The following is a 14,658-nucleotide window of genomic DNA, read 5'->3' on the forward strand; positions in this document are numbered from 1 at the left end:
AGATCATTTCACTAATCTACTGTACTTACTCAAAATGTATCTTTGGATGATTCAGAAGGGTTGAAGGATGTAGTATGAAATGGAATTCTGAGGATATCTGCTGTTACTCAGGACTCAGTGAGAAAATACACTGAACCTTAATGAAAAATTTGTAGATTTATGTATGTATATATGATATAGGTTAATCCCAGTGGACAGCTAAACACCATAGAGCTGCTTGCACACTTCCCCATGCCCTTGTTGGGGGGAGAGGAAAGGGAAAATACAAGCAAGAAAACTTGGGGGTTAAGATAACAAAAACAACATCATAAATTTTATAATAATAATAATAATGATGATGATGATGATGATGATGATGATGATAAAACAAGTAAAGGGTGAGTGGAAGAAGAGAGAAGAAAACAAAACAAGTGATGCAAGTCAACCACCCACCACGTCCCATGAGTAGACAGATGCCCAGCCAGTTCCTGAGCAAAACATGGTTAACCCTCCTAAGCTCCCCTATTTTCCTTTTCATTGCTGAGCATGATGTTAGATGGTATGCAATGTCTCTTTGACTAGTTTGGGTCATGTACCCAGTTGTCTCCCCTGCCAAGCTATTGCACAGCCTCACAGTATATTCTCTTGGGGGAACAGAGTGAGAAACGGAGAAGGGTTTGGCGCTGTGCAAACATTGATCAGCAAAAGCTAGGACATTATTGTGTTATCGGTATTGTTTTGGTCAAAAATCTAAAACACAGCCCTATATGAGTTGTTATGAAGAAGATTAACTCTATCCTAGCCAGGCCTAGTACAATATATATTATGTAAACTTTTTTATTTTTTAAACTGATAATAATTTCTTTTTTCTCCTGCCAAGACCAGAGTCAGAGTTATTGCATTTTTCTTCTATAATATATGATAAGCAATTAAAAGCAATCTAGAGACTGCAGATTCTTGGTCTGCCCAAGGTGACTGCAGAAGAAATGCAAAATTCCAAATTAAAGCCTTTGAATGAAAAAGTTTGCATTTTTTTAACTTTCAAGGGGAAAAAGCATATCACAAGCTGTTGTATGAAATGATTACCCATATGGTTTCACACTTACAAATTACAGAATACCTTAGGCCTTAAAAATATGTATTTGTCTTTGCTGCAGTGTACTAAAGTATTTGTTTATAGAACTGGGTGAAATTTTGCGCTCAGATACTGTGTTCACAACACAGAATTTTTTTGGCCAAAAATGATTTGCAAATATATATTACATTGATGGTGGTTTTTTTGTTTCTTCAAAAACCTTGAAAGCACATTAAGGTTCAAAGTGTTTTGTTTCAGTAGTATGCACCTGATAAACTGTATATTGAAAGTCTTCTTTAGAGGACAACTTAAAAATCAACCTCACACGCACAGGGACTTTTCATTCAATTCCTACGACAGTTTCAACTGTCCTGGTCCCATTTGCAATGTGTAGTTCTTCCATAACATCCTACTTTCTCTACACCCTGTAATCTATTTTTACTCTAAAGTCTACAAACTTGACATATTCTGAAAATAGCAATATTCCTATCTCCTTTCCTTTTTTCCCCATGGATATATATCTGAGCTCCCACTGCTCACCGTAATTTGTAAGGCTTTGTTTCTGCTGACAGATGTTATACAGAATTCAGTAGAACGTGGTGTCTACACAGCACTGTGGGAACTTGAATGACCCCATGCAGATAAGCTCATTTATGTTATGTGTTTATATCAATAACTTGTAGGAAGATGGTTGAGCTGCACAAAACTGTTAACAATACCTTTGATAATGCACCCTGAAAATGTGATCCCTGGAATACATCACTTTTGTTCAATACTAAGGAACACAACAGTGTAAAGAAAGGATTTTGCATCTAAAAGAAAGCACATTGGTGCAAATAGACAGATTAAATATTTGAAAAGCTCACAAATTAGTTCAGCTATGCAAAATAAATTGCTAACATTTTTGTCAAATACGTATAAACCTTAAATCAAACACCAATCTTTAGAAAAATCAGTTTTCATTTATTTGTTTTCTTAGGCAAATAAACACTGTCCCAGAGGAAACTCACAATGCTTTCAGGTTCTTTATTTCCTCAGGCCACCTCTACCACATCCTCTGTCCTCCTGCACCATTCCAAAGGTGTGATCAAAGTTTTTCCTTATTAGGCACTGAAAGAGAGGGACAAGTGTAATTGTGTTGGGAGGAACAATTCATTTTCATCTAAAATTTCTGAAGAAACTTTCTTGTAAGCAAGTAAAGCCTTGCTCAGTAACAGTATTGATTCCTGTCAGAGATTATTGGATCTTCTTCTAATGCACTGCCAGGTAGGAATTATACTTATGCACTTGGGGCAATTGCAATAAAAATAGATGATTCAGATGTCTCTGTACGCAGGACTAATAGTGATTAGTATATAGAAATAGCAAACACAGTTTGTGCATTGTCCATAGACTGTGTTCTTCTGATATTTATAAATGAAGAGAACTAAATGACAAACTAGTTAAACAAAATATTTAAATTTGCATATTTTTACTGCATTTTATTTGACAAAGTGTTTGAATCTTCCTCATTCTTGATGCCTGGGATGATTGAGCCCAAATCATTATCTGGTACTATTGCAATACAAATTCTACCAATCTACAATTCCAAAAACAGTTTGTCATTGAATAAATAGTTTGCTGAAAATACCTAATTAATCTCTTATACTTTGAATCACTGACTCTAGTTCCTCTTACCACCTTTCTACCTTTCAGCCTTTCTACATAAGACAGTCTCATATTTAGCAGTCACCAAGACTGCTGAAGCCAGTTAGTGTTGCTGTTTATTTTAAGAGAAGGAAAGACTTCTCCTTGCTGGCTGACTACCAGTGTTCACAATGCATCGTTGGTAAAAAAAGACCATGAAAGTAAACAGGGTTTGGCAAATTTTTCAAATTGTACATTGAAAATTCAGCACATTGTAACTGCAAGTAATGTGGATGTTTTATATCACAACCCTGCATGCTAACATTACTCAAAGATAAATGCCCTTGATAAACCCTATCATTTTCACACTTTGAGTGTGAAGTGTTGAAATAAAAAGCTGATGAAGCATAAAGTGTTGAAGTAGCATGTTATTTTCAACATTTTAGCTGTCATTTGCCATTTATTTCAACACTTTATATAGTACATTAAATGTAAAAGTCTGTCAAGTAAGCATTTGGAGGCCTGAGGAGGTAGAGATGCCTCTGAGCAGCAGTAGACACTGGCGGCACCACTGGTGGGTCAGAGACTGTGAGAAGAAGACTGAACTAGCCATGAATGTTAAAGGGCTAAAGACCACAGGAGGGTTTGTGGAGGTCCAGGGCCAGTGGAGGTGTGAAGCAGCACTGAAGGGGTTCCATACAGAAAGTTCTTCAGGAACAACATGAGACTAGCTGAGGATAGCAGGATGCAACCATACACCTTTCATACAAGTGTATGAACGTGTAGTGGTGAAGGATCACTACCTGCTCATAGCAGCAGGTATTTGTGGATGACTGGGTGCCAAGATGCGTTACAGTGACCCAATCAATCCTGGATATGTTGTGGGCAACCCTCTAACTTCTGTGCAATGGAAAATTCTTTAGACAGTGCCATCCATGCTTCTGAGGGCCATCGTCACCTTTTGTGTAATATCACAACCATTTCAGAAAAAAGACATTAATTTAAAAGTTTTTATGGTCAGTTAAGGACTTGTCTAGCAGGTAGTCAAATTAATTTTAAATCCAAATTTAAAGTGTATTAGTTAAAGTTCATTGAATCCTCATGCAAGCATCTTTTAAAGTGAACTAAGTTAAATACTGCTACTATATTTCTGAGGCTGCCCACATGACTGTTTAATGTTCTCTAAATACTCTACTTTAGATTCAGAGCTTTAATTAATTCAAACTAATACATCTTGATGTCTTTGATTCAACACTTTTGGAAATAAGCTTTTCAACATTTTTAATCAACATCATTTTAATCAGCAGATTAGAGAAAAAGGTAGGAGTAGGCAGGATAGTATTCCACATTTCTTCATCTTCCAGAGTTGCGTCAGTACTCGTGTACATGAGGGAAAGCAGGGAAGTCAAAAGAGTGCTCCCTAGCTCTTTTCGTTTTTCTTCCTCATCACTTTCTCCCAATCCCACTGTTTGGTCCAGGACCTACTTCAGCTACCTTAGCCCTATAGTGATCAATAGGTGGCACCTAAGTGGCTAAGGCCACTTAGTTCAGTAGGTTCCTAGTAAGCTGGGTTCAACCTGTGGCTCACAGGCTTTGTGAAGAGGTGTGTTCTTATGAAACCTGGGCATACAGGAGGTGGTAGTATTTTCTCCAGATTCACCATGGTATTGTCCAGTGTTTGGACTACGCTTGAGTACTGGTTCTTACAGTTACTTCAACAGAAACTGTTTTCCTGGCAGGACAAGCAGAACTAAGAACCAGCCCCCACCTCCCCACTCCCTGGAGTTTCACTAGTACATTGAATAGGAAGGAAGAGCTCTTTTACCTTAAAGGCGAACATATTTCCATTAACTGGTACTAAAAAACATACATTCATATAGTGGTATGAACGTGGTAAGCTCCTGTCACAGGAAAAAAGTAAATAAAACAGCATATGCTCTACAAAAGCTGCTTGAGCACACTTCTATGTTTTTCATACTTATATGGAAATTCGGTGCCAGTAAACTATTACTCAGCTACTTCACAGACTGAGCAAAATTAAGGCACAGAAAACAGCCTAATTTAGGTCTGATATTACGAATAAGGCACTAAATGAGGTAACCTTGTGTTGGAAAAACAGTGGTTTTTTCACTGTGTTCTAAGACACAGGAGCTACATTCTCACAAAACAGATATACATTTGTTCAACATTTAAATTTAAAACCACTACAACTAAAACATACATTCACTTATTTTTCTTATTCTGGACAAGTTCTTTCAAGATAAACAAAAATGCTGTTGTTTTACTAATGTGATTCCTTTGCTGGTAGAAGAACATAAGCTAAAATATTTAAAGTTCTTCAAAGTGTTCCCAATATGGCAGTTACCTGTTCGTTAACTGCTGGGAAATTGAATCTCTCAGGGGCACAAAATGAGATGATACCCAACTGTGTTGAGTTATATTTGGTGACATCGTATGACAGTGTATTCTGTACTGATCTGGCACATTGGATCACATACGTTGTATTATTCAGCACATTTTGAATCACTGGACCAAAATTATCCTGTCTTAATTCTGTTCACTTGTGTAGAACTGCTCTAAGGAGGTGTCTGAACCACTGTTTTTTCATTTTCTGAGATCATTATCGGGGTGACATGTTACTTCTCAAACAAACCCACGATTTAACATAACAGCTGAATGTTACCATAGTGGCTAGCTTTAGCAGGTTCCTCTTAAAATGCCTGAAGAATCTGTGTAGTTTCTCAGAATACCCTAAAATCAAACATAGTAGGAAAGTACAGAAATTATAACAATATTTTGTGACAGCCTCTAAAATATTTTTTGGTCTGTAATTTTTACCAGTCTTCATATGAAAAAAACCCAACAAAACCCAAACCAAATCCAAAAAGCAACTCCCCCCAAAACCCCAAAGGTTGTCCTTTTATAATAATATATCACCTCCCTCCTAGCCTAGCCTTTTCTTCCTTTTTTTTTTTTTTTTTTTTTTTTTTGGTTAGTGAAATAGGGGTTTGGGTAAGAAATAAAAAGGTTCCTTGGGGCAGGAAGAATAGATCTCTCTTCTCACCCCAGCCGATGGATGTTGATGTCACTCCACTCTCTTTCTTTCCTCCTTTTTCCTTCCCACTCCTGACCTCATGCTGCTGCTGCATGCTTTGCACCATTTGTGGACTTCACTGTGAGCTAATCCAATCCACTAACCTTGCAAAAGGACAATATTGGGAAAAAAAAATAAAAAAAGAAGTCTTTTTCTACTCTGTGAATTGAATCATTCTTTGGGAAAGCTCTAATGAGTGCTGCAGCCCATGAAAGGAGGGGTAGAACTACAAAAGGGAGCTAAAATACACGTGGTAAAGGGAAGATGTCTGGTTTGGTGACATAGGTCTTTTAGACTGACTAAGCTTTGCATGGAAACATAGCTTAACTGTCTTTGTAAGTAACTCATTGCTTGATTATCACTCACCTGCAGTCCATACTGGGAAAATGAGTTCACTGTTGTAAGCTGCTCCAACTTGAAAGGAAGATTATCCAGGTTACTGATTCTTAATTACACTCTCTTGTTGCCTTTCTACTAACAAGAAATGAAACAGCCTCTTGGTATGTCATTGCTAATTTCAGGCACACATGGAAATAAAAGATAAAAGTGAAAGACCAATTTTACCTACAAAAGAACCCGCATCCTCAAACAATATTTATTTTGCAGACTGATGTGCATATGGATAGACATGTCTATTAGTACTCTAGCCCCATCACACAGGATTCTATTTAACCATCAAAATGAGACTCTTACTTCAGATTACAAATTAAATGGTCCTGAGAAAAACTTAGAAACAGCGAATTGACTGTAACCAATTTCTGACATACTCTGAGGCTGAAGCCTGAAAACTGGAAACATTGGAGGCAACTATCTAATGCCACTGAAGATCAATATAACCCAAGAACTCTCTGTTTCATAAACTTTATCTTTTCTCATAAGAAATGCTTGATTTCTCTGGTGTAGCAGTGCAGGCACTGAGAGGCTTAGTGATATAATAGGTTCCATATTAATAGTTGCTTGTCACTGATTTTTATATCCTGCATTTAAAGATATTCATTTCAGAGGAAAGTATTTCTACTGTACTGATTACAGGGAGACTCGTTCTGTGGAGACTGTTTCAAGCAGCATAATTAAATGATTTTCAATCATTCTTATGCCAAAACACTCATAGATTTACACCTACCTTTGATAGTTTGAGAAGGTTATCTACACTGTATTGAAGATAAATGACTCAATGCAAATGCAGGAGATTCCACTGGTGAAAACAATCCCTATGTCACAATGAATAGTGCTGGAGGCCGAATGCGGCAGCACGACCCCTCTTCCCTTGTGACAGGGAGCATCACCACTGCCTACAGAGGGGCTAGAACATCCTCAGACCTTCCCCCCTGCTGCATGAAATGTAACTGTTCTAATGAAGTCATGTCATGGAAATTGAACAAGCTGTAGAGGGTTTGCCGCATAGACCTTGAAACATTTAGCCCGTCATTTCTTAGGGCCACTATGGCTTCCATAAGCAAAGCATTAGAAACTATGGACACAAAAATGAAGAGGTGAGCAGCCCTGCACCATGGGAGCCAATGCAAATGCACAGGCTGCTTTCTTTAAAACATGAGTAAAAAACCTTTCTGTGAATTGGAAAGGACACATTGAAGAGAGCGATCAGCTTACCCCTGGGTAAATGTGCCGATGTTGGAGTAGGTCTGAAAGACTTTAAGGGGTTTGTCAAGTTTTCAGAATTTCTTTTTTTTAAGAGCTGGGACAGCTTTACTTGCTGTGGGTTGACCTATTACTCATTCTTCCCCCAACTGCCTTAAACCATCATTCTGCCTTTATTCTCAGTAATGACAGCTTTGAAAAAGGGTTTTGTTACAAAATGCTGATCCTGTGAAAACTAATGGTGTTGGTTCCTCCAGAACAGCTTCTCAAGGCTAGGATGGAGTTTTTGCTCAGAGTGCATATACTGATGTTTGGACTAGTTATTTCAGTGGGTGCTTTCCAGGCATACACTATTGACTTCTCAACAGCTCTCACACTAAAGGAACACACACACAAAAATGCAAATTTTCTATTTCACTCTGAACTGCAAAGACCGTTTGTAACAAGGGAAGCCAGGAAAGTGGTTCTGAAAGATCTAATCAAAGCTATGTAGCAATGTCTTTATTACTTTCTGAGCTTGGGTTTTGATAAGGACTGAAAAGAAGAGGAAGAAAACATGAATAAACAAACCAGGAACAGAAGCGTTGTGTGTTGTGTTTTGTTTTATCCATAGTATGGATAAAACCCATCTTAAGGTCTAGTGAGCACTTACCACTAGAATGAAACAATAAGAGGAGAGAAAGAGTTAAATTAAATGGATGTCAGGGTACAGCCTTTAGGGTTCATCTGCATTACCATGAGATAAAGAAGAAGTAAGAAACCCCTGCCTGGTTTAATTTTGTTTTGTAGCAGCCTGCTGATCAGATGAGGTATAGGTAGGTGTAAAGGAGGGAGAGCAAAGACCGTGGTTTGTTTAAAGTGAAGGAAAATAATGTGGAGCTAAACTTCTCAAAGGATGTTGTTTTTGTAATACTCCTTTATTTTTTCTGAGGTTCTGCCTCAAAGGAGATATAAAAAGGGCAGCCTTCTGCATGTGATAAATACTTTGGAGATGTTGGGAGTAAAAGACACTATTTTTGAAAATTATTAGTACAGATCAGGGTTGTCTTGTTTGGCAAAGACAAAACTTGATTGCCGTTTCTTTAACACTGGGATACTGAACTTCAAATCCTCTCTTTCTTGCTGAATGTCAGCAGGAATATGCAAAAATATTTCCACGGTTCGGGATAGCAAACCATCAGGTGGTACTTGGTCAGTCTTCCCTGTCAAAGCTGTTCCAGTTGGCATAAATTACTTCAGTACTAATTGAGACAGAGAGAAAGGGAGAACAAGAACAGCTTAATGGCTTTGGAATGCCTCTAGTGCTTTGTAGGTGCTGAAGTGAAGTAACTAAATTATTGACTGAAAAAATTCACCCATTCTCAGTGAAAATATAATCACTTTGTCACGTTTCTCTTTCTCCTAAAAAGCAGGGAGATCATGATCCCAAAAGATTTCGATGTCCACCAGAAGTATGTAAGTTATCACAAATAAATTAAGAGCACGTATATGACTTCTCTGCATTGTTAGTCATTTCTTATTTCCTTGTTTTTCCTTATGCTACTTTTTTTTTAATGCTACTTTTACTAAGTGCAGATAAATCCCTTTGTCTGAATTAGGAGAGATTTTATTTATTTATAGTGAGATTTCTCAGCTAAACATGTAACTGAAGATGTACTGTGATAATTCTTTGCCAGCTAACTGGGCAATAATGCATTTCCACATAGGCTTGTGGAGAAACGGTGACCATGTTGGTATGATTGCACACTGTATTTTGCTTGCAGTACAGGTTGAACTAATATAGGCTTTCAGAAATGGGTTCTGGTTACTCAGGCAAGCTACAGACTAGGCACATTACCCGCATCTTTATTTTCTCTGTGTTGCATATTTCAGTATGTAAAGCATCTGAACATCAGTACATTGAAGTAAAATTGACACAGCATGTTACAAAGAAGGTTAATAAAGTGATTTTTTGGGGACAGCTTGCTCACGATCTTTCTACCTGCATTGTCTTCCCTATTTTAAAATAAAAGGCTACCAAGCTAAAAGCTTACAGTTTTACAGATACATATCAAAACAAAAACAAAAATAAAATAAAAGAGGTTAAAACATTGCAAATCTGATAGGTAATTATTTTTCAAGTTTTCAGATTAAAATATGGAAAACTTCTAATAAAATATTAATGACCAAGTTCTGTAAGAAGCACAAGTCACTTAGTGAATGGGCTTCATAAGTGAAGAAACTGTTTGCATATTAGATAAACTACTGATAATCCCCATGTCTGTAATGGATCCAATTGATCCAGCAGATTTTCAATGAAGTCATATACCAACCTTTAAGAAGTTAGAAGTGAATCAATATGCATGTTACACATGGACTGACAAAGATGAATTAAGGTGTTTTATCTAGCATAACCTTCTCTGGATTATTCATACATTACCTTCATCATGTCTCATGCAGTAAGAGTGATTCAAGTTTTCTTTACCACTGTGCCTGTCATCCTGTCATATTTTAATGTCAACTCTGTGTTTATTAGGGATATTTTGCCTAGGGGGGTTTTCATTTTTGCCTTTCAGCTGGTGAAGAGAGAAAATATCACTGTGTCCCTGCATTTTTGCATAGCATCACACCAATATAGCAAGTTGGTGACTAACTGTGCTGTCATAATAAGCATAAGGATTTATAAAATGCATTTTGTTGGAACTCCTAACTCTGTCTTCTGTTGTTTTGTTTGTTTTTTTTTTCATTTTCCTTTCTATTCCCACACTGCTTCACATGGTGCAACTAAAAGTCTGCAAGCAGATCGTGGGCTTAATGAACCACCAAATCATTATGGTAGCCAAAAGTTCATGAAAAATTGTATTTCATTAGGGAAGAAAGGAATAAATAAACAAAATATCAGAGAAGCAAACACGTAAACTAACGTGACACCTCCAGTTAGAAGTTCCAGGTCAACTGTACGCTCTATGTGAAAGCACACTCATAATTACTGAAAAAGTGAGTCAGAAACTGCGGCCGTGAATCCATTTACTGAGACATAACTTATTAAGCAAGATCTCTTGGTGTGGTCAGTATATCATTTGTATAATCAACTTTTCTTCCCTAGCACTTTGTCATAGTTGTAATGGTATCTTTTCACAAAAGTGGGCTCCATTTTAAGTGTGAACATTCCCAAAGATCAGGGCAAAACATGAAAATGCAAAATGCACGTACACTTTGTGAAGCTATAAGGTAGTTTTCAGAAGTACAGAAGAGATATATGCTCGTATCCTTAATATACATTGGAGAGAGTGTTTTCTGGGATGCTATTTACATCTAGGTTGAGTCTGGGGATAAAAAACTTGCGCAACAGTTTTATGAAGCTGACTCTGTGGGCAGCAGAACTCCACAGAGCTGTTCATCCTAATAAATATAAGCTAGTATCTATAAGATTGGGTCTTTTCTTCTTCACAATTTGTTCTATCTGCTTAACTGCAAGCCCTAGTAAAAACATTAACCACCCCTTCTTGCCCCTTCAACCTCAAATACTGGATATAGCAACTTTTTCAAATTTTTGGTATTTTACTGACATTGATAGTGTACAGTTATGCACAGAAAGTAGCTGGTTTGAGCATAAATCCCTCATCTTGCTGAGACAAGGATGGGAGAGGAACTGCAATTTAAACAAACAAAAATAATTGAGCATTCAGTCACGTGTAAAGAATTGCAGGGTCAAGCTATGCAAGGAGTGGAAGAAGCCCATCTTCGAACAATTCACCCGGTTAGTCAGTTATTTGGAGGAGCATCTTTAAGTCGCTTTATATTCCTAAAAGAGGTCATAAGAAGAATTTAAGCACCAAAATTCAATATTGTGATAGAGACCTCCTTTCCAGAGCCTGGCAGTCACAGGGCTCTGTGGGTGTTGCCTTACCTGACCTGTGAAGTTCTGGCCATGGCTAAAGGCAGGTTGCTGTCCCTGTGCAGGAGCGCTTTGTCTCAGGAGCTGTGCATTAACACCTTAGCTCTGCTCCAGAAGCTCTTTTCTTTGTCTCTAGGGACTAGACTGACACATACTGCATACTCCAGGGAAGAAATCCGATTATGAGATTTATTTACAGTAACACTGGTAATGAGAAAACGGTATAAATTAAAACTAGAAAAAGGAATAGACTAGACTTGAAAAAAATTAAGTCATGGAGAAGTCAGAGATCCCCGGGGAGAATGGCTAAGAATTAAGAACCTTTCGTAAGAAATAAAATTAAAGATTTCCTAAAGACTGTCAGGTAGATTTGTGGGTGAACAGCATATTGTTCTTTGCATTCTGTCATGTGAAATGTTGCTGTCTTTTTAAGCAGACTGTGGGAGTTTCTTAAGTGTGCTTCCGGCTAATCAAAATCAAGTGGCCGTAGAACAGGAAAGAATAAGCAGTAAAGTTGATATATTGGAGTCTAACTTTAAAATTCAACAATAATCCCTCACTCCTTGAGTGTGCCTCTATTTTATTAAGTATTTCAATGCAATATAATTAATTTATTAGTAGCAATTAACGTACTGGTAGCAATATCCTTGAACAAGGGTTGTAACTCAAGAAATCATGCTTAATAAAAAAAATACTGTGCTTCTGGTGACTCCTGCATAATGGGAGACCTGATACCCAAATATCTGAAAGTCAATAGGAAATGAAAATGTATTAATAAGGAACTAGAAAAGGATTTATTATGTGCCAAGTATTCTGTATTATAAAGAGCTGCTATAGCATATGCACAGTATAAACTGATGAGAGCATTTATTGGGTCTTTGATTTATTTATTTCTAATTTTAATAAACTGCTTACAGGCATGCACTGTCCCTTTGTCTTCTTTGTGACAATCTGACACAGCTTGGGAAAGCAAGTTCACTGTTCATTAGAGAAATGCCACCCAGAGGGTCCTTTCAAAAAGCTTTGTGTTTTCCATCTGGAAAAAAGAAGTCTGAATGTTGTCCATAGCCTTACACTTCAATCCTGATGTGCTGGCATTACAGCTACTGCAGAAAAAAGAAGTGATATTTCTTATTGTACTGCCTTGTAGACCAGTGTCACTAGGGAAATATCACAGCCTGCTTTATAGGCAACTATCCTATTTTAGATGTAGGTATATCATAAAGAACTTTATATCTGACAGGCTTTCTTGGAGTGCAATGCTTTCCACCCAGGTGAAAGTCTGCTTTTATTTCCCCTATACGATAAAGTGTATCCCCTATTTAGCACTGTTTTTTGTCCATTTATAATTTAATAACATCTTTACTCTCTCGAGTTTTAAAAAATCGAACAGCTTCTTCTCAGGGTCTTGGTCATTGCCTTCCGTTTTCTTTTTACCTTAAAACCTGCACAATTAACTTCTGTCACCTTAAAAGCCTTTCACACAACACATTGCTCCAGTTGTTGAAGCATATGTAATTACATCCAACAGAACCTGTCCTGGGGCAAGCTGATTTCATGCAATTTTTATAACACCTTTTTTCATTATTTAAGCAGAGTGAAATCTTTAGGACAGTGTGATTAAACTGAAATTGGAACTACTAAAGGTACGGTATTCTGAGGCATTTAAAGAAGGCAGACTCCTGCCATCTTTACGACAAGTAGAATTTTTTTTCTTTGTTTTTTGTAAGTAAGAAAAAGTTCAATCCACTTGGCACAGGTATTGGCCACATATCCAAGACTGCCATCATTATGATTTTTCATGAGTCCACATTAAGGTTTATTAGTAGTTTATGGCTTGGGTTGTAGCTTAATTCAGTGGAAATAGAGCCAGTGATTAATATGACATTACAAGCCTGCCTAAAAATCTTTACTCACTCTGCTAGAGAAAATCTGTAAAAACCAATCTGAGGAGTTAAAACAAGTCAGGTAAATGTTATGCAAACAATTCCAGTGAGGTGTTTCTTCAGTCTCAAGAACTCATAATTGCCAGTACAGAATACATGGATAAATGTTGTAAACTGATTACTAAAGCTTGCTGGGATGGGAATTTCTGCTTCATGGGACATTCCAGATTGGACGAGAACAAAACACCAACACTGCAGCCTCCTGCTTTGCAGAACAAACTATTTTGGGCCCATAACCTCAGCCACGATCAGGCAAACTGGGCGTCCTGCCAGGCAGCTGGGGAGCTGGGCAGCAGGTAAATAAGCCAGCAGGCAAAAGGAGGGCTAGGCAGGCAGCCAGCCGGGCAGCTTGCAAGTCCATCTGCCAGTCAGGCAGCCAAAAAGCTGGCAAGCTAACATGCTGGTTGTCTCTCCGGCTGCCCAGCGGGACAGGCTGGGAGCTGGTCAGCCAAGCAAGCCACCTGCCTGCCAGGGCAGCAAGCAGGATAGCCCTGCTGCCTGCTGCTTTCTGTCAATGGCTCTGAAGGAATGCATGTATTCTTGTGGAAAGTGCCAATTCTAGCCTTATGACATCCCACTATTCCAGGAGAATACATTTAACTGGCTCTGCTTCTTGCAAGAAATATGTATATTTAATATATTCAGTTACAGTCAGCTACAATAAAAGACTTGGTTGTCTACGGAAAGACTCAGGTCCAATTTAGAATTAAAATTATGAAAAGTAATCTACCTGCTGCTTGGATGCATTTAGTTCACTGCTCAAATTTGTATTTTCAAGATGTTCTGCTGTTGTGCATTTGCAGAAGTATGTCACGTTCAGCAGCTTGACACCTTCTGCCGCTTTATTCCGCATGGGATCAAAGAATTAAGCATTTTTCTGCCTCAGTTTCTGATTAAATTTTATCCGGTGCATGTTCTTGGAGTATATCTAGGTGTTCCTAGGATATATGTGTATGGGTGGCATACTGGTGCTGAAAAAAGCACTTGCAGTTGCTGCTTAGAAAAATGGTTATTCCATTTACTGAAGGCAAGACAGACCTGTGTCCTCCTTCTGCCTGAAGGATTTAAACTGATATTTAGTTTGCTGGAAGGACATTCTAAAGACCATGTTTGAAAGAAGTAGATAGTGTAAAACTGCCTGCCTAGAGGTGATGGCACCATGGCACAAATTATTCCAGATAAGGGAGAGAGGACATGCAGAGATTATGGCCTTTACTTCTACCGGGAGGGTGGGACTCTGATTCTTACTTCAGGGCTGTTTCTGTACATTATCACAAGGGGTCTCTGCATTAAAATAAAGAATATGGTAAGAACAGGAGCTGGAACTCCCATCTGGCCATTTGCAGATAAGTACCCTCACCACCGGACATATATAATTATTCATATTTACCTTTTTCCCCTGAAATATTTTATTTCTCTTGAGCATCCTAGCTTCAGTGGTTGGGGTAGAAAGTACTACCCC

This window comes from Rissa tridactyla, chromosome 2 (assembly GCF_028500815.1).
Source record: "Rissa tridactyla isolate bRisTri1 chromosome 2, bRisTri1.patW.cur.20221130, whole genome shotgun sequence".
In the NCBI taxonomy this organism is placed as follows: Eukaryota; Metazoa; Chordata; class Aves; order Charadriiformes; family Laridae; genus Rissa; species Rissa tridactyla.